Source organism: Macaca thibetana, chromosome 18, assembly GCF_024542745.1.
Source record: "Macaca thibetana thibetana isolate TM-01 chromosome 18, ASM2454274v1, whole genome shotgun sequence".
Taxonomy (NCBI): domain Eukaryota; kingdom Metazoa; phylum Chordata; class Mammalia; order Primates; family Cercopithecidae; genus Macaca; species Macaca thibetana.
This window is the reverse complement of record NC_065595.1, coordinates 50,159,340-50,179,392: the sequence shown is the minus strand read 5'-3', so window position 1 is coordinate 50,179,392 and position 20,053 is coordinate 50,159,340. Positions and strand designations below refer to the sequence as shown.

The 20,053-nt window shown below is 34.5% G+C and overlaps 1 protein-coding gene across 2 annotated transcripts in view; it reads left to right on the top strand.

Moving 5' to 3' along the window:
* Window positions 1-20,053, top strand: part of TTR (transthyretin) — a 1,143,467-nt gene that overhangs the window by 118,537 nt on the left and 1,004,877 nt on the right. The window contains exon 1 of one of the 2 annotated variants that reach the window (XM_050768305.1): window positions 1,500-1,503. The exons of the other annotated variant lie outside the window; for it this stretch is intronic. The gene's annotated coding sequence lies outside the window, so the exon portion shown is untranslated. Of the gene's footprint in view, window positions 1-1,499; window positions 1,504-20,053 lie in introns of those variants that run through there. 2 annotated transcript variants of the gene reach the window in all.

Here is a 20,053-nt window from a genome sequence, read left to right as displayed (position 1 = left end):
AAATGAAGAGAATCAGAAATACCTTGTGTGGCAATAGATGCTGTTATTATTGAAAGGTCTTCCAGAGAAGGCTGGTTTCTTCAGATAGGAGTAGGGATGTAGGAGGCATAAGAGTAGCTGATTCTGACAGCAGGGAACTTTCAGGGGAGCTTGTGGTTCAAAGTTCCAAGCTTCATTTATGCCTGTCTAAATGTTCCCAACCCCTATATTAAGGTTCCACTTCCCATCAGTTTCTTACCTTAATATAATAGAGCTGAAAGTATTTAGCATTTAATGGGAGCTGCAAACTCTGCAACTCTTACAATCAGGATGTGAGTTTACCTGACTCTTACCTTTCATTTTACCACGGAAGAGTGCTTCCTTCAAAGTTGCCATAGAGGCTTCCTGACTTGCCACGCATGTTCTGAACTTTCTCAACAATCCATCAATTTGTCATTTTCAATGTGTACTTTTGGGTGGACCAGAAAAAGCAACCAGGTGACCCTATCATCACTATAATTACTGTAATTATTTTCCTTAAAACTACATACCTTTATTGTACTTTATTCCTGACTCTACTAGGTTATTTGAAGAAGTGTGATGGCATGCATCCCATGGATTGCCAGGGACACCTTTTCACTGGCAAAGATGAGACCCACACAGTCATTGAACATTTGAGTAGCCTACCCAAGAATCCAATAAAAAGAATTTGTTTTCCAGGTCCACTTTGGTACCACTTATTTAATTTGTCAAAGTCCTAGTGGAAGACATTGCACATGCATTTTACACGGTGAAGGGGTGGCCTGCCCCTCCACACCTGTGGGCGTTTCTCGTTAGGTGGAACTAGAGACTTGAGAAAAGAAATGAGACACAGAGACAAAGTATAGAGAAAGAAAAAGTGGGCCCAGGGGACCAGCGCTCAGCTTACAGAGGGCCCACGCCAGCACCGGTCTCTGAGTTCCCTTAGTATTTACTCATAATTATCTTTACCATCTTAAAGATAAGGGAGTGGCAGGACAATAGGATCATTTTAGGGAGAAAATTAGCAGTAAGACATATGGATAAAGATCTCTGTGACATGAATAAGTTCAAAGGAAAATGCTGTGCCTTGATACGCATATGCAAACCTCTCCACAAACCTCTTAGCAGCTTTGCGCCAGCAACTCCCGCCAGCAAGTCCCACCTTATGCCATAAGGCGCTTTTCTCCTATCTCAGTAAACAGAGCATACAATCGGGTCTCACACCGAGATGTTCCATTGCCCAGGGAGGGGCAGGATTTTTAACCAGCAAGCTGCCTTCAGGCACTTGTTTAACAAAGACACATCCTGCACAGCCCAAAATCCATTAAACCTTGAGTCACCACAGCACATGTCTCTTGCAAGGACAAGGTTGGGGGTAGGGTCACAGATCAACAGCATCTCAAATACAGAACCAAATGGAGTCTCTTACATCTACTTCTTTCTATATAGACACAGTAACAGGCTGATCTCTCTTTTCCCCACACACGGCAAATTAAGGGGGGGTTAAATAAAGAGAATATTTATGTTTTAGAGAGAACTGAGGGAAACCAAGGGATGACCAAAGTTCCAAAGGATGGAGGAGCCGTAATTGCAGGAATAGGCTTCCTGTAGGAGCTGTGCTCTTTGGCAGAGGGAAATAATCAACCTATGACAAACTGGCAGAGAAGCAGTCATGACAATGAATGTTTAACCTCAAACTCCTCTCTTCCTTTAATTTTTCACCAGTGCTTTCTATGCAACAAACCCACTCAGAATTTAGAGGGCAACGTGCCCCACTGATATAGTTCTTGTGGGGAGCTTCCTGTACCCTAAGGTGGAGAAATCTGGAGGGTAGATGTTGAGTGGTAAATACAAAATGGCCTGTTTGAAATGCTTTATTTATACTCCTTCTAATAACAGCGACCTTGAGATTGGTGAAGCTCCAAATACTAGTTAGGATATTGGTTTAACTGCTACAATAAAAAGCAAAGTAATAATTGGGTATAATAGCATTTGTGTGTGTGTGTGTGTATGTGTAATAGGTCATGTAAGCAATCCAGGCATGACATGGTGGTGTAAATCGGGTTGGGAACCCACATCTTCCAATTTTGTTAACGAGCTCTTCTTGGGTCTTGCTCTTGTCTGCGTAATTCACCACTAAACCTGTATCCCATCCAGAAGCAAGGAGTGAAAAGAAAATGAAGTTTATGTTTATTCTCTTTGATGGAACAACCTGGGAAATGTTGTTGTTTCTATTAATATTAATATCACATTGTCCAAAACATAGTTACAAGTGCAAAATTCACAAAAGTAAGGTAGGCTGACTAACACTCATCTTTGGCTGGTTCCCAGTATGCCCCAGATTCAAAAAGCCTATTAATAAAAGATAGGTGAATACGTGATGGGCTAATTTATTTTTATATAAAAATATTTTTAAGAATTCTAAGTTCCTATTTTACACTGTTGGTGGGACTATAAACTAGTTCAACCATTGTGGAAAACAGTGTGGCGATTCCTCAAGGATCTAGAACTAGAAATACCTTTTGACCCAGCAATGCCATTACTGGGGATATACCCAAAGGATTATAAATCATGCTGCTATACACATGCACACGTATGTTTTTTGCAGCACTATTCACAATAGCAAAGACTTGGAATCAACCCAAATGTCCATCAGTGACAGACTGGATTAAGAAAATGTGGCACATATACACCATGGAATACTATGCAGCCATAAAAAAGGATGAGTTTGTGTCCTTTGTAGGGACATGGATGCAGCTGGAAACCATCATTCTCAGCAAACTATCGCAAGAACAGAAAACTAAACACCGCATGTTCTCACTCATCAGTGGGAATTGAACAATGAGATTACTTGGACACAGGAAGGGGAACATCACACACCGGGTCCTATTGTGGGGGCGGGGGAGGGATAGCATTAGGAGATACACCTAATGTAAATGACGAGTAAATGGGTGCAGCACACCAACATGGCACATGTATACATATGTAACAAACCTGCACGTTGTGCACATGTACCCTAGAACTTAAAGTATAAAAAAAAAAAAAAAAGAATTCTAAGTTCTTGCCCAAATCAACAGAGTTCATTTATAGATTTGACAAAAAGTAACATAAACAACTAAATGTCTCATTGTATAATAGAATATTAGAACCAGGGACAATATAAAATGATTTAATCCCAAATGTGTATACACCTGAGAATAAGGTGTGTCTTAGAAAATAAAAAAAAAACAAAGTTATCTAAGGTCACAAAGCTACTTACTGTCAGAACCAGGATACATCATTACTCTTACTTTACGGCCTCTCTCCTTTCTACTGGTCTGTGCTGCTCATCATGTTATATCGAGGTGTTGTGTAGGAACGAAAAGGTAAGTGGGATGTCATTTAGCAGCTAGACTCTAGCCCACAATCTGATAAGGAACCCACATCTGATAAGAAAACATGTATGCAAATAGTTAAGAATAAAGCAAAGCATAATAAAATAAATGTTTTCATTGACTATAAAGACAATGTAATACACTCTGATGTGTGAAAGATAGCACACTCAATACATGCAGTATCTTTTGAATTAGGACTATTTTATAACATAATAACATTGTTAAAATAATAAACTAAAAATTATATCTGTTCTCTTAAATATCTTTAATTACTTTAAATTTGGCTACATTGGACAAGAAATTTAAGCACTAAACTTTGATAAGACAACATTTAATTTATAGCAATGTGTTGAATACTTTATTAGCATACATTTATATTTCTCCAAAAATGCAAGTAGAATTTATTTTTATAATCAGCATTTACTATGGTCAAGTTATTTTTGTTTGTTTGTTTGTTTGTTTTTTGTTTTTTTGCCAAATCCTGGGTTTCAAAGGGTGAACTCTAGAGAACTTTGCCTCCAATGAACTGAATAAAATGTATTTCATTGACTCCCAGTAAATCAATACACATAAAGTGCTTAAAATTGTGTAGAGTATATTGTAAATGCTACATAGTGTTTGATATTTATATTGCTTTTTTTCGTAATGGATATGTACTTCTTTAATTTTGTTAACATTTTATAAACACTTACTAATCATCAAGACATCCACAAGTGTTACACTGGAGTCATGGTTGCCATCTCTTCATACCGACTTTCTGATATGAATAAATGTATTCATTCATTGGCAATTTTTGAGTAACACTTTATTGATGGTCACTGTGCTATATCATGGATCCTATATTATGCAGATACAGAAAAGGATAAGATAGAGTTACTGTCCTCAAGGGATGATGAGGGATGGAGAACAAATTATAAAATCTCATGAATACGGTGTGTGTCAGCTCTATAGAGAGAGTTATCGCTAATTTTCCTTTGGGAGGAAGATAATTCAAGACACATCTTTCTGGATTGTGGTGCATGAACTGAAACTAAAAAGATAAAGATCATCTTGCCGGACACATGGGTCAGGAAGGGGAGGAGATTAGTAGGATTTGAGAGGAGCTTGTGCACTTCAAATACATACAGGAGCAGGAAACAATGTGAAAAAGTGTAATGACTTTGGAGAGCTTTAAATCATTCTGTTACGGATGCAGTTCTGAAGGGGATGAGGAGTAAAGAATGAAAGGAATGCAAAAGCTAGTTCTTGAAAGACCTTTTGTGTTAAGATAAAGGGTTTGACTTTCTTCTCTAGTCAAATGAAAGCCATTTAATTGGGAGTAAAATAATGAGATTCGCGCTTTATAAAGACTCTTCTGTAAAGGTGTAAAGATCTGAGAGTAGCAAAATCGGGAGAAAGGAAACTTGCTTTATGATATTACTGAAGTCTAGAAGATGAAAAGTATATTAACCAAGATAGCGGGTAGTGGAAATAGAGATGTTTTAAAAGAAACATGTGACTCTCGAGTCTCAAATTAAAATTAAGGTCCATTTTCATTCATTCTGGACATGAGATCTTACATAGAATATCTTACATATAAACCTTGATTGGTGCTAATTAGGATAAAAATAAACAAATACATAGTATATAAATACATATATGTATGTATATATGATTTACATCTTAAGAAGTAGTAATATTTTCTTTTCAACTTTTGTGGAAAAGTTTATTTCAAAAACTGTAGTATTTTCTTTCCAACTTTTGAGGGAATAGAAAGTTTCCATTTTAGCAAAGTACTTTTTAGACTAATCAGCTTGGAGTATTTGGTCTGAAGCACATAAGTTCAATTTTTTTCTCCAGATTATTATAATCCAAAGCGAAGCCATTTAGGGTGTACTGTTATCACCACTGATATTTCACTGTGATGTAACTTATTGTTAGTGAATTTACTCTGAACACCAGACTTGGGATTTGCCCATAGAATTAATTAAAAAATGACAAAGCAGGTCACCCTCACTGTTGTTGCCACTGATCTTTAACGCTAATCTGAAGGTTCTCTCTGTCTTTGAATTTTATACCTAAGTCTAATAGCAATTAGAAAAAAAGTAGACTGCTAAAAGTAGTCTCTCCCTCTGGATAGAAGAGAGATGTTCAGCCTGGATGCTCACCTGACACTGGCCTCTGTGCAGACACCAATAACTACTTTGTCAATTATAGTCAACAGAAACTGCTGACCTTCATAAATAATAGAACATTTATTTTCTAGATTCCTAAGAAATACAGTTTCTACTATCCTTTGCCTGCTCCTAGTTACTTGTTGATTCAACTATATAAATATATCTAATTTATTGATGAAGATTCATGTTTTCTGATATTTAACATGGAAGTTTGGGACCAAGGGGCCAAGTTTGTGTGGAAAAAATTATTCAAATATTATTGAGAGTAGATAATAGAATAAAAGAATGTCAGCTGTATCTGAAATATTCAGAGAAGACTATTGGCTAAGCTGAAATGTGAAATGGATTTTGGAGGAAGGAAAGAAGTTTTCTCAGAGATAGAAAGTCATCTCATGTATAAATTCTGCTACAGCCCAAATCAGTATGTAATAAATACAAGATGAACTCAACAGACAATATTTAATATATGACAATTTGGATTAGAGGGTTCCGAAGGGACATTTTAGATAAACTTGAGAGGGCAGCGGAGATTAGATTGCAGAAACTTTTGGATTGTACACATAAGAATTTGAGAATTATTGTTTAGTGTGAGTGATTTTATAAGCAAGAAGACAACATGATTAAAGAGGCTTTTTAGTAATATACTGGTGACATTTATGCAGGATGAATTGATAGGAAGAGGAAACAAGAATGGCACAGCTCTTCAAAACTTTTCAAATTTTCAAGTATGAAGAAATAGGGTCTAAAAGTAACATTTACAAGAAACAATTGTAAACAATAATTCAAAGATAGTAATTAAATTTTATCATGACTTTACTGGGAATAAAATAAATAATAGAATTAAATATAATTTTAAGGTATTAAACTTGGGAGATTATGCATTTAGTGTTTTACTTAATAATTGTAAGAAATGAGAAGATTGTTTAAACAAATTAGGGTTGAATTCATCACAAGAAATAAAACTTAAAATTTCCTTAAGAAATACATAATTAGAATTTATATAAGTGGTAGTAATCATAACAAGATGAGAAAGTATGACATATTTCTTAGGGACGAAAAAGGGATGAATGTGCTGCAGACAAAGAAATAATAAAGAGACATTACCACAACACTGATCAATTTTTTTGTCCAGTATACTAAAATACTTCGTGCATTCATAGTCAACATACGGTTTTTGTTTTGTTTTCTTCCACAATCTTGCATACAAACTCATATATAGTTATAATTCTCATAGATTATGACCTCCAGAAGAATGAAGAAAATACAAGGACATTCTTAGCAATGAATGAGGTAATATGAGGTGAATAAATAATCTGAAGAATTAAGAACATTAATTCAAAGTAAATAAATTACTATGTCAAGCAGCATGTGTTATAAATGACTTATCCAGGAAAACATAGTAAGGCCAAGGAAGAAATATCCCATGACACAAGATGTTCATATTGTCATGTATTATTTGGCTGATTTATTTTGGAAAAATATATCTAAGTGTGTTCTCTTAATAGCAATTAATAAAAAAAAAAAAGTCACTTTCTAGTCCTTCCCACATACCCCCTACATATTCAAGCCACCAGTGGTGCAATGAGGCATTCTCTCCTTCAGATCTCTTGAACTTCTCTTCGAACACCAGCTGGAGAAAGAGGCTCTCGTTTTGAAAGGCGCCTGTGATTAGATTGCAACCATTTGAATAGTCTCTTTTGATTAACTCAAAACTGACTAGTAGCCGTAACTACATCTAAATAACAAATTCTTTTTATTCACCCTTAGGAGAAATGCAAAACTGGTTTCCAGAAATCTCATAAGGAGTGGATGATATGGAATCCATAGAAAACACATTAACAGATAATTAATCTCCCCAGCAAAACCCCAACTGACAAATGTTTATGAAATTGTTTCAGTTTTCTATTGCTGTATAACAAATTACCATCAACTTTGCAGCTTAAAACAGTATCTGTTTTTTAGTCTCAGAGTTTTCTAGGTCAGAAATCCAGTGTGGCTTGACTAGTTTCTCTGCATAGGGTTTCTCATAAGCCTGAAATCAAGGTGTCTGCCAGAGTAAGAATCTGCTTTAAAGTTCACTCTGATTGTTGGCAGGATCCAGTTGCTCGTGGCTACAGGCCCCAAGTACCTATTACCTTATTGGCTGTCAGCTGGGGGCCTGCCTCAGTCTCCAGAGTCACTTTCTAGTCCTTCCCACATATCCCCTACATATTCAAGCCACGAGTGGTGCAATGAGGCATTCTCATCCTTCAAATCTCTTGAACTTCTCTTCCATCACCAGCTGGAGAAAGAGGCTTTCATTTTGAAGGGCGCCTGTGATTAGGTTGTGACAATTTGAATAGTGTTTTTTGATTAACTCAAAACTGACTAGTAGCTGTAACTACATCAGAAAAACAGCTTGTTGCCCTACAACATAACATAATTACAGTCCCAGAGATTATAAAGAGAAACCTTGGAGGGGCCATTTTAGAATTCTGCCTACCACATGAAATGTTTGTTTTACTTTTATAATAGAATTTAAAATTTTTCAAGATCTCACAAATGTAATACTTTTTCATATTTCTTGGAATTTTCTATTCACAGTCAGTCTACTGACTCCATTTTTTCTCAGATATTAATTTTTTAAGTTCAGTGTCTTACTTTCATAGTGATTTGTTATAATTCAAAAATGTACTGCCGTGAGGGCCTAGAAGGGACGGAGGCAGTGCTTGTTTTCTGGCTGTGGGTGGCCTTTCCCTCAAGGTCGTTAGCAGTTTCTTGGAGCATTCCCTATGATTTAGTCTCAAAGCCAAAATCAAACAGCCAGTAAATCTTTGAGACCCTATCACAGAGCACACACATTTTTATAAAAGATGTATTGAGATAGAAAAAGATGTAAAGATGTTTAAGACATGACTGTTTGCTTTTAAGGGGCTTATAATGTTGACATGGAAGAGATAGTAAATAGTGAGTTTACTCAATAAATATATATCCTGTTTCTTTTAATTGCCAGCCAATGTGGTACTTAGATAAAAACAACCAATATGAACACAAACTCTGCTCTAACAAAGGTTAAAAACTGGTAGATGATACATACAACTAAAGAAGCATTTATAATTAGGCATGAGAAGTACCACCAACGGGTAGAGAGTAGCTAGCTATAGGAGGCACTGTAGACTGTAGGTCGAAACACTCTGGAAGTGGTAGGCATATAGGTGACCATGAAACAAATGCCTTCCTAGTCTGAGATCTGATAAAACAAAAAACAAAAGACTTATGCTGATAAATTATTCCCTGGTGTTTTAAGGAGAGGTGTTTCTCAATGATTAGAAGTCTCACTTCTATACCTATATCAGTTTCTTTGGTTCTGGCCTTGGTCATGATCTGAGAATCACAGTATTTAGGCAGATTAGTTAACTCTCATATGAGAACATAGTTTCCATCACAATTGTTATGTGACAAGGCCATGCTGATATATATAATAACTGCTTTTTAATAATAATGTTTCCTATATGACAAGTGAATCATTGAAGACTTTTAATAAATAATTAAGTACATGGGAGCAACTATATGCTAAGTTTTATGTAACTATATAAATATGTTTCCTTTTATTTAACTCTGTAAATATTTGGCACATTTGAAAAATTTAAAAGATAAAAGCATAAGGGAAAATTTACCTTTGAAACTTAAGTCAGCCAAGAAATTATAATTCATTGATAAATGTGTTTGCTTCATCTTCAATTTCTAAGGAAAACAAAGGTTTTGGACATAGTTTAGAAGTCCCCAAGAGTATCTCAATAGTTCCCAAAAGAATCAGATTACATTCTAACTACATGGCTGAAAAAGAAAAATCACAATTCCTCAGTAATCTAAGGGAGGAAATACTTATTTAGAATAATTTCATTAAGTAAAGGTTTTATTTCCTTACTGAATCTGAGCTGTATTTAATCAAGGCCTGAGCTAACTGACAATTTTCTGTTATAGTGACAACTTTCTATTATAGGTTGTTGGGTTTTTTTTGTTTGTTGTTTGTTTTTTTTAAAAAAAACTCCCCCAAATGGCTTTTTGTTTTTCAGTACATTCAAAATCATTGAAGTTTCAAATTTCAACTAAGACAGTATTTTCACAGGCTAATTCAAGTGAAAGGCTGAAAGAATATATCATATAATTTGAAACAAATATCATATAATTTGAAACAAAAACAACTCTAAGTTAACATAAATAATCACCTTGAGTTCTCTGTATATTAAGAAAAAAAGAAAAAGGAAGAGTAGTAGAGGAATCTTCTTGTGTTTAATCTTTGTTTGCAGAGATAAAAGACACTTTTAGGTAATCCAATACCCTGACAAGAGTGTGACGAACAGTCAGGGTATCTCTTGATTATCTGTCAATGACAAGTAAAACTTTGCTTTCTGTCACCTACCCTAAAGGTATACTGGAAAGAATTACAAGAATGCTCCTAAATGAACATATGGTCAAATTAAGTCTACAACAGAGATGGATTAGATACTGAGCTTTACACAATCAATTGCAGGTTTAACTGTCTGAAGCAATATAGTACCTATGGCCTTATTTTGTGACACTTACATTTATAGAATCAATTCAAATAGGACATTTTCCAAGATATCTTTCTTTCTTTTTTTTTTTTTTTTTTTTTTTTTTTTTGTTGAGACAGAGTCTTGCTCTGTCACCCAGGCTGGAGTGCAGTGGCCAGATCTCGGCTCACTGTAAGCTCCGCCTCCCGGGTTCAGGCCATTCTCCTGCCTCAGCCTCCTGAATAGCTGGGACCACAGGTGCCTTCCACCACGCCCAGCTAATTTTTTGTATTTTTAGTAGAGATGGGGTTTCACCGTGTTAGCCAGGATGGTCTCGATCTCCTGACCTTGTGATCCGCCCGCCTCAGACTCCCAAAGTGCTGGGATTACAGGTGTGAGCCACCGTGCCGGGCCGATATCTGTTTAAATGAAGTAATTGCAAAAATAAACTGCACATGTTTTCGAGATTTTATTTAACTGGGAAAAAGGTACTGAATATTCTTAGTAGTTTCTTTTTTTCACGTATGAGGAATACATGTGTTAAGTAGGTATGAAATTCAGAAACAAATGACCGTGGCTCTTCACAAGATGATTCTCTCTCAAAAGGACCAAATAATTTTTATTCACAAATAAAAATACAAGAAACTGTTACAAAAATATAAATTTTAAATTACATAGTACCTTGGTTGGGTTTATTTCACTCTATTTCATCTATCTTAAGCCATTAATTGTGAGATGCACCATTATTCTACCATATATGGCATTATTAAAGACAAAATGCTACTAATTAAATGACTCAGTGTTTTAACAAGAGTCACACTTGATGCATGAAACAGTCACACTTACTTCTAACCTATTCTGAGATTTTGGCAACTGCTCCTGCTCTGAGATCCACTGTGGTGAGCAATAGTCTACTATCAATCTCAACAACAAAAATTATACAGCTTCTTGAGGGCATCCTTCCTTTGGAGAGCTTATAAATACTCCATTGCTGCTTTGCAGGAAAATAAAAAAAATTACAGTCATTTCTCTAATGATGAATATTAGTTTCACAAATATCAAATTTACCTCCCATTGATCTCTTTCCATACCATTCTGCATATACAATTTTCATGTAATGTCAAACCACGGTGTAATTCTTTAAAGACATTTTAAATGGCAATCAAATTTAACGTGTATGCATGTTGTGACAACAAAGCACATAATTATATTGAAAGAAGAATATATAACTATGCCTTAATCTGTTCACCTCTAAGCAATACAATTACATCACAACAGATACCTGGTCAAAAGTGACTTTAAGAGAGTATCAACTGTAATTCACAGCTCAGCTTCAGAAGATAAATACACACATGCATATGTACACACAGAGATATACAACTCAGGAGAAATAAAATAATATGCAAAAAGTATTCTGATTTTTCACTTTGATGTATCTAATGTCCTCTATAATTAATTCTGATACTCACTTCCTGGAATTTGTTATGTGGTCACAAATCTCACATTTGAAAATATGCTACAAGATTCAACTAATCAAGTGAATTACATTATAAAATTATAAAAGTGTATGTAAAATATTCTGTAACATTTATTTTCTTAGGTGCAATAACATAAATGTGAGATTGGATAAGGATTTGCATATTCCTGTAGGCTCTAAATGAGTTTAATGTTATTAAAACATGTCTTGGTTCCTTACAGGGGTCTAATAACTAGCACCCCTTTCCTCACCTAAGTTCTTCAAGTAAAGAAACAGGACAAATGAGTAAGAAAGATGAAGATTAACACAGTTTATTTTGGATAATTCTAATTTGGAGGATTTGCTTAGTGTAGGAATCAATGGGCTTCCTACATCTGAACCTCAAAATGACAACTCTTCTATCAGACCTAGGCTTTGCTGAAACAGGGTACGTCTTCCATATGAGAACAGAACCTGCTGTAGAGCAGAGCAGGCTCTACATTCTATGCAAGGAGTTTACACCCAAGAGAAGGGGAAAAAGAGAAGGGCCTGGGTGTGCAAGTCTGATTTCTCAATCTCAATCAGCAATCAGGATGCGGGTGTGATAAGAAATCAGGAGTGTTATGGCTGGTAAAGTAGCAGCACTCTTCCAGTTGTGAAGAATCTTTAGGAAAGAAGAGTGTTCTCTCTAATAATTCCAAATTTTTCTTATCTTAATAATTTGGGTTTAACCATTCTGCTCAGTCAACCTTGATTCTAACCTTCCCATTATGGGAAGGAGATAATCAATCTGTCAGCACAATCCTGCACTCACCTTCATTAAGCCATTCCCGCAATACCGACCACTCCTTCTCCAGTCATTTTGTAACATCACTCAAAGTCCAAGAAAGGTCTAAAATGAGTTGCAGCAGTGCATGATCTACTCCAAGGGCACCATACATACAAGGTTTAAATTTCACTTTTGTATCAGTTTTCTATTTCTGCTATAACAAATGATCAAAGACTTGATGGCTTAAATAACACACATTTATTATTACATACTTCTGGAAGACAGAAGTCTCAACAGACTAAAATTTAAGCTTCTGTAGGTTCTAGAAGATGATTGATTTTCTTGCTTTTCCCACCCTCTCGAGGCTGTCTATATTCCTTGACTAATGGCCCATGCTTGACATCATTCTGACATCTGCATCCATCTTCAGAGTCTGCTGCTTTGACTATACTTCTGTCATCATCTTCACATCACCTTCTCTGACCCACCTTTGCTCTTACGAGGATCCCTATGATTATACTGGACCCACCAAGATAACTCAATATAATCTCCACACTCTACATTTTAAATTTAATCATCTCTGCAAAATCTCTTCCACTGTGTAAGGTAACACATTCATAGATTCTGGGGATTAGGACATGGACATCTTTAGGTGGCCATTATTCTATTTATCACAATTTCCTATTCAATTTCCCATCGAAGGTTTGAAGTAATATTAAAAACAACACAAAAACATGCCAATATAAAAATATAAAATATAAATTATGGAAATTTGAGTGTAATTCCCACCATATCAACAAATCATCAATGTGAAAAAGTACAAATACCTAATACCTTTTCATTAAAACTAAAGATGTTTTCATGTCCCAAAGAATGAAAGTCCAAAAACTGAATTACCTTTCCTTTGTGAATTCAAGTTAAATTAAATGAAAATTAAAAATTATCTTATTCAACTTCTTAGTTTTCTCAGCTTCAGCTAGAGTGTCATGATACCCATGCAGAATCAATTCTTCCTCAGCTGTAGCACCTCAGCTGGGGCTGGCTCTCACCTCAATCAATAGTTCCTCAGGAATTCAGAAAGGATATAGCTTCAACAATACTCTCCTAAGTAATTCCACACTTTGATTTTTTGTTGGGAGAAGGGACAGTGAAAGGGCCAATTTTTAAGGAGGTATAATTTGCATGTAGTAAAATTTAACTATTTTAGGCATGCGGTTCTTGAATTTTAATATAAGTGTATGATCAAATAATCTGGACAAAACCCAATTTTGCTACATATTTTGACTTTCTATTATAAACTCACACCCATTAAGGGGATGTTATGTCTTCCTGGAGAATTGACCCCATTATCATTATATAACACTCTTTTTTTATCACTTGTTCTGAAATCTCTTTTCTCTGAAAATAATGCACAACTTTTTGTTGGATTAGTGTCTGTATCTTTCTTTACCAAGGTCAAATTGAAATAGCTTTTACTCTAAGGCTGCCACATGGCTGATAGAGCCACAAACTGACATTTGTTCTTCTTAGAACTTACATCTGGTTAAGACTACAAAAGGCTTCTGTGCCTTTGCTTAAGTCTGAATGGCACGAGCTCCTGGCTGTGAAAAATTAGGAGAGAAGAATACTTGCTCCTTGCAGACAGCTTCTCCCTAGAGAAAATCCCTTTCCTTTCCCTCATGGCCTACAATTAAAGTGGCTAAGGTACAGTCATGTAAATCACAGGCCAAAGAAACTCTCCTCTGCATTTGAATCTTTTTTAAAAAATTTATTTTTAATTGATAGATATTCAATGTATATATTTATGGGGCACAATGTAATATTATAATATATATATTATTGTAGAATCATTAAATCAGCTTAATTAACTTATATGTGACTTCTCATATTTATCATTTTCTATCATGAGAACATTTAAATCCACTCTTTTAGCAATTTTGAAATATATTATACATTATTATTAACTCTAGTCATTTATGCTGCCCAATAGATCACTAGAACTTATTTCTTCTGTCTGACTGAAATTTTACACCCTTTGACTATTTTGAACAGAGTTCCACAAGTAGAAAGCTGCCCTAAAGGGACAGCTACCTGGATTCCACTACCTGATCTATTTTTAGCATTTTCCACATCCAGGTTGTTAAACTGCTGCTTTGGTTCAGTAATTACTCTGCAAAGTTTAATTAATTTGTTTAATTAGTCTATGCTTAAATACCTTTAGTAATAGAAACCAATTACTTCATCCAATATTTATCTTTTTATGTTAAAAATACTCTTACTTTTCTTGAGCTGAAACTAGAGCCCTATAGCTTCCTCCTTTAGCCCTACCTCTATCTTTTTACGGGTATAAAAAGAGATTGAAATCTTCCTCCACATTGCCATTCATTCAAATGATTGAACTCATTATCTTTTCCATATTAGTTCCATATTCATCCCTAGGATACTTCCTTATATGACACGATTCATATCTTTGCCATCCTTTTGTAATAATCACTAACTAATCTTACTACACTAAAAGTGAAGTGTACAGAATTGAATATCACACTTTATGTGTGGCCAGTCAAATACAGATAAAAATGAGACTATTAACTATTCCATCCCTCAAGTCTCTCATTCAGTGATCTTGTCCCCTGTGAATAGAAGTTAAGTCATGTTAGATTTTGGTTTTGAATAAAATCATATTATTTCAAAGGCACTATTGATAAATAAAATAACTTCATCTCTTCATTTGCACATAAATTTTTTTATGTTGAAGTTTAATCAAAACAGAACAAAAGACATGGATAGGAGCAAAGTTGTAATGAAGTTAGGAAAGGTAATCGTATAGTAAATTGAATCCACAGAAACAAATGAGAAGAAGTAGAAATGGTAATTAAGAAGTTTAATATAATAAGATATAATAAGCTCTATAAACATGTATTTGTTCTTTCCTCCCTCATCACACTTAAAATATATTAAATTATATAAAGTAATAATTATAACAATGCATTGTTGAGCTTGTCATGTATATGAATATATTATGCATAGCAATAGTAGCACTGAAATGAAGAAAAGAGAATAGAGGTATACGAGAGTAACATTTCTACATTTCACTTGAATCAAGTTAGTATAAGTATGAGGTAGATTCTAATAAGTTAAGATATATTTGGTAAGGCCTAGATGAACCACTGAGATATCTTAAAAATACAGTAAAATATCATTACAGAAATTAAAATGTTACACTAGACAAGATTCACTAAATGCAAAAAAAAATGTGTAAAAGAGAAACAAAATATAATATGAGTAAAAGAGAAACAAAATATAATATGAGACACATAGAAAATGAAAATTAAAATGTCAGGGAAATAAGTTAAGAAAAAAATAAAAAGCCTCCAGATTTGAATGGAGGAACCAAACTTATCTCTACTTGTAGATGACATAATCTTGAGTGTAAAAAAATCCTATGGAATCCACTTAAAAATTATGATAAATAATAATTCAGTTTAGGAAAGTTACAGGTGAAAGATTAATACACAAAATTGTATTTTACATTCTAACTCTAGGAAGAAAAAGTAAATAAAAATCTGAAAACTAAAATATTTGTATTTTGTACACTAGCAATGAACAATTTAAGAACAAAATTAAGAAAATCATTCAATGTGGAATGTCATCTAAAAGAATAAATTGCTTAGGATTAAATTTAGCAAAAGAGCTGCAAAACTTATACTCTGAAGCCACCTCTACATTAATGAGCACTGATGTGTTTCCTTTTGGATGTCTACTATTTGGAGTTTGTTGAGGCTTTTTTCATCTCGAGATTTTTTTTTCAGTAAATTTGTAAAATTTCAATCATTATTTCTTCAAATATTTTTTCTTTTTCTTTCTGTTTCTATGGGACTCCTATTACATGTATTTTGCTATCCTTGATGTTGCTCTATTCGGTTTTTTTCACATTGTTTTCTCTTTCCTTCAGATTAGATAATATTTATCGACCAAACTTTGAATCATGGATGTTTCCCTCTGCTGTCTTGAATCTGCTTTTTAGCCACTCTAGTAGATTTTTCATTTTGGCTACTGCATTTTTAATATCTATAACTTCTGTTTGGTATTTCATTATTTTTATTTATTATTAAATAACTCAAAAATACTTAAAATCAACAGAGAAACTTAAATGTTTCTTGAAATTATTTGTTCAACACATATACACACACAATACACAGTACAGGAGCAATTGATAGAGGAGCAAAAACAAAATAAAACATAATCAGTTTTCCTAGTGAGGCCAGATGCAGTGTCTCATGTCTGTAATCCTGACAGTTTCGGAAACGGAGGCAGGAGGTTTGCTTGAGGCCAGGAGTTTGAGAACAGCCTGGGAAACATAGCGAGACTCCGTCTCTACAAAAAAAATTAAAAATTAGCCCGGTGTAGTGGCACATGCCTGTAGTGCTAGCTTCTTGAGAGGCTGAGGCAGGAAGATGCTTGTACCTGGAAGTTCAAGGCTGTAGTGAGCCATGATTGTACCACTGCACTCCAGTCTGAGTGACAAAGTCCGACCATGTCAAAAAAAAGTATGTCTTCTATAATCTGTAGAAGAACCACTAAGGAAATAACTCAAAAATATAGCTAAAATCAACAGAAAAATTAATATGATAAATTCAAAAGTATCAGCAAAGAATTCATACAGAAAAATCTAGAAGAAACATATTTTTAAAAACCTACCAAAATGGCAGATGTAAACCCAGCCATAACTATAATTACATTAAATGTGAATGGACTGGACACTTCAATCAAAAGGCAGAGATTGCTAGACTGACTAAAACACATGACTTTTCTAAATGTTATCTATAAAATCGTACTCTATATTCAAAGACACAAGCAGGTTGGAAGGATAGAAAAATATATTCCATACAAATATATATGTACAAAAGAACTGCAGTGGCTTTATTACTATCACAGAAAATAGACTTGAATACAAGAAATATTTCTAGAAACAAAGAAGGATATTTTATGAAGAAAACAAGGTTAATATATGAAGAAGATATGATAATTATAAATGTATATGCATCTTACACTTATAAAATTAAAAGTATAAATGTATTCACACCAAAATACTCCTTTCCTGGATAAGGAATGAGATGAATTCTACAATCTTCCTATTCACATGGCTTTTGTGTCATGAGCTCTTCTCAGCAAAGAAAAATGTTTTCCTTTGTCAATGTCTGACAAGTGTAATTTTGCAGGCAATTTCTAAGAAAAAAGAAGATACAAATACATAAGTGTTGAAAGTGTGTCCTGAAATTATAAGCATAAAGAAAGAAATAATTTACTTTTAGATCATTTGGGATCACATACTTTGCTTTATACCGACTTTGAGCTAAAGACTAAAGTACACAAAATATTGTGTTCATGTATGATCTTAACTCTTTCATTTTCAGGTTTTAGGTGGATTCACTCTGCTTAGGCTGAGTGTAAATTGTTCCAAGAATATTATACATGTTGGGATTTCACAATGTATACCATTTATTTTTAGGGAGCTTATTTGTGAACTTGCCGTCTTGTAATGATTCAACTCTAGAGAGTTGTAAGCTGTGTCATTTTGTCCTCTGCTTTCCTTGATGAAAACATGTTTAACTGGTCTTTAACATTAAATACTTTCATGAAAGCCAATGTTCTTAATGTAGCCTTCTAGTTATTTATTATTCTTATCAGTTTTGGAATTCTGCAGAGTACAACACATTGCCAGAAGTCTGGTGTGACATCCTGAAAAGTAATCTTGTGTTGTTTGTTCTGTTCTCTTGCCATAGAGCTAATTTTCTCAATAATAGCTACTATGGAAATAACAAATATAAAAGCTTCATTTTCTCATCCTTTAAAAAGCCCTTTAGCTCACTTTGAAATCCTCAAAGAATATATAGAAAAACATCTATCAACTGAAAAATGTCAAAGCTAATGCACTGTCTCAAAATTAAAGCACAGAGAAAAAGCCTCCAATACAGCTGCTAACTTCTTTGGTGTCTCTGAAGCATCCCACCAGTGTTAACCCCCAAGGGTTCATACTGCTGCTGAGGGCACTAACATAGACTTCTCCCACTTCTGCACACAGCCTACCCTTTCTTGTAAATGATGAAGTATGAAGTGAATTAAGCAACTTTGGAACTTGGATTGATATTCTGGACCAAGCATCACTGCTCACTCATGCATTGAAAGGATGACATGTTGAATAGAATTTAAAAATTCTGAAGTATAAGTGCAAAGTAAGTCGCCCTAAATACCAGAAGCATTGATTTTAAAATGCCATATTCCAAAACTAAATGAAATAGTGGTCATCTGGATTCTCTAAGCCCAAAAATCTTACTTTACTTCAATTTCTAAAGTATTTCACCCAGGAGTGCCGGAGTGCCCTAATTTCCCCATTGATTTTCCCTGTCATGGAGACCATAAATTTAAATTTTAAGCATAGTCATGAGGGAGGAACAAAATGAAAGTATCTAAGAATTCTGTATTCCCACAGCAGGTTCTAAATGTTCATAATATTGCAACTTCCATCCACTTTTGTTGACATTTTGGATAGTGTTGGTGCTCTACCGGGAAAGTCTCGAATATCTTTTTTCCTTTGTTTCTTATATTGGCTAGGAAGGGACGAGAAGGAAACCACATTTTGTGATTTTATCCCAACACTCAGTATGTGCAATTATTTCATAAAAGACTGACCACAGGCTACCAGAGCCCCCCTTGCCTGCCTTGTATAAAGATGAGCTAGCATCTAAAACTTAAATCTCCAACACCCTAGCTCAGAACAATTTTGAGGTGTAACACATTCCAAAAAACCCTTGCAATATCAGGTTGAAGCCACCTTTTGTAGGACTTTGACTAAGACTATACCTCATTTTACTTTTCTATTTCAAACCCCTCCCCTTCTTAACTTTCCCTACTCTCTTGTTAGTTTCCCAGGGAGCCCTTTCTTTATAAATATCTTGCCTGTGAATCCAAATCTTAATGTTGACTTCTGGGGGTCTCAACCCATGACACAGCCTGGTACCTTGGAATTATGCTACTCTGACATAAAGAAGAAAGCCATTTTAATAAGGGTTATGGGGGAGGAAAAGGGGCTAGTGCTAGGTAGAGAAAAAATAGAGTGCTAGGTGTGCTTTACTATCAGGTATCTTATCTTTATCACCCTTTCCTTGATACTTTTTTGCCCCTTTCAAGGCCACTGTGCCTTTGAACTTTACCTAGAGTTCCCTTATATGAATACCATTATTCATTTAACTCATTGTTGTCCTTCTGTCAGAACATACTTGCTCATTCTCCTGATGCCCAGGACTTGGGATGCTATCCTCTAATCTGATTAAGCAATACTAGAAAGAATTACTTAGTAACAATTATGCATAACTATTACTAGCCATCAGAGAGAGAGAGATACATGAAAATATCGATGGTATATATATTTAAATTAAAGCATTAAAATAGAAACATGAAAATGACTTAGTTCCTATCCTAAATAAATGGAATTTTTTTTAAAAAAAGTATTTTAACACAGCATGCACTTAAAATAGTACCTTTCAAACATCATAAGGGATATATGAACAAAGTACTATAAGTGCTCAAAAAAAGAGAGGAAAGAAACCATGTGGCAAACATTTTTGCATATGATTTCATTGAAAATGTTAAGTTAGTCTATCGGCAAACCCAAGGGCTGGATAATAACCAGCTTATGCAAAGATCAACAAAAAAAGATAAATCAATGGAGAGAATGCATAAAAAGAAAATGTTAAGTTAAATAATATAAAGAACCTACTCCCACC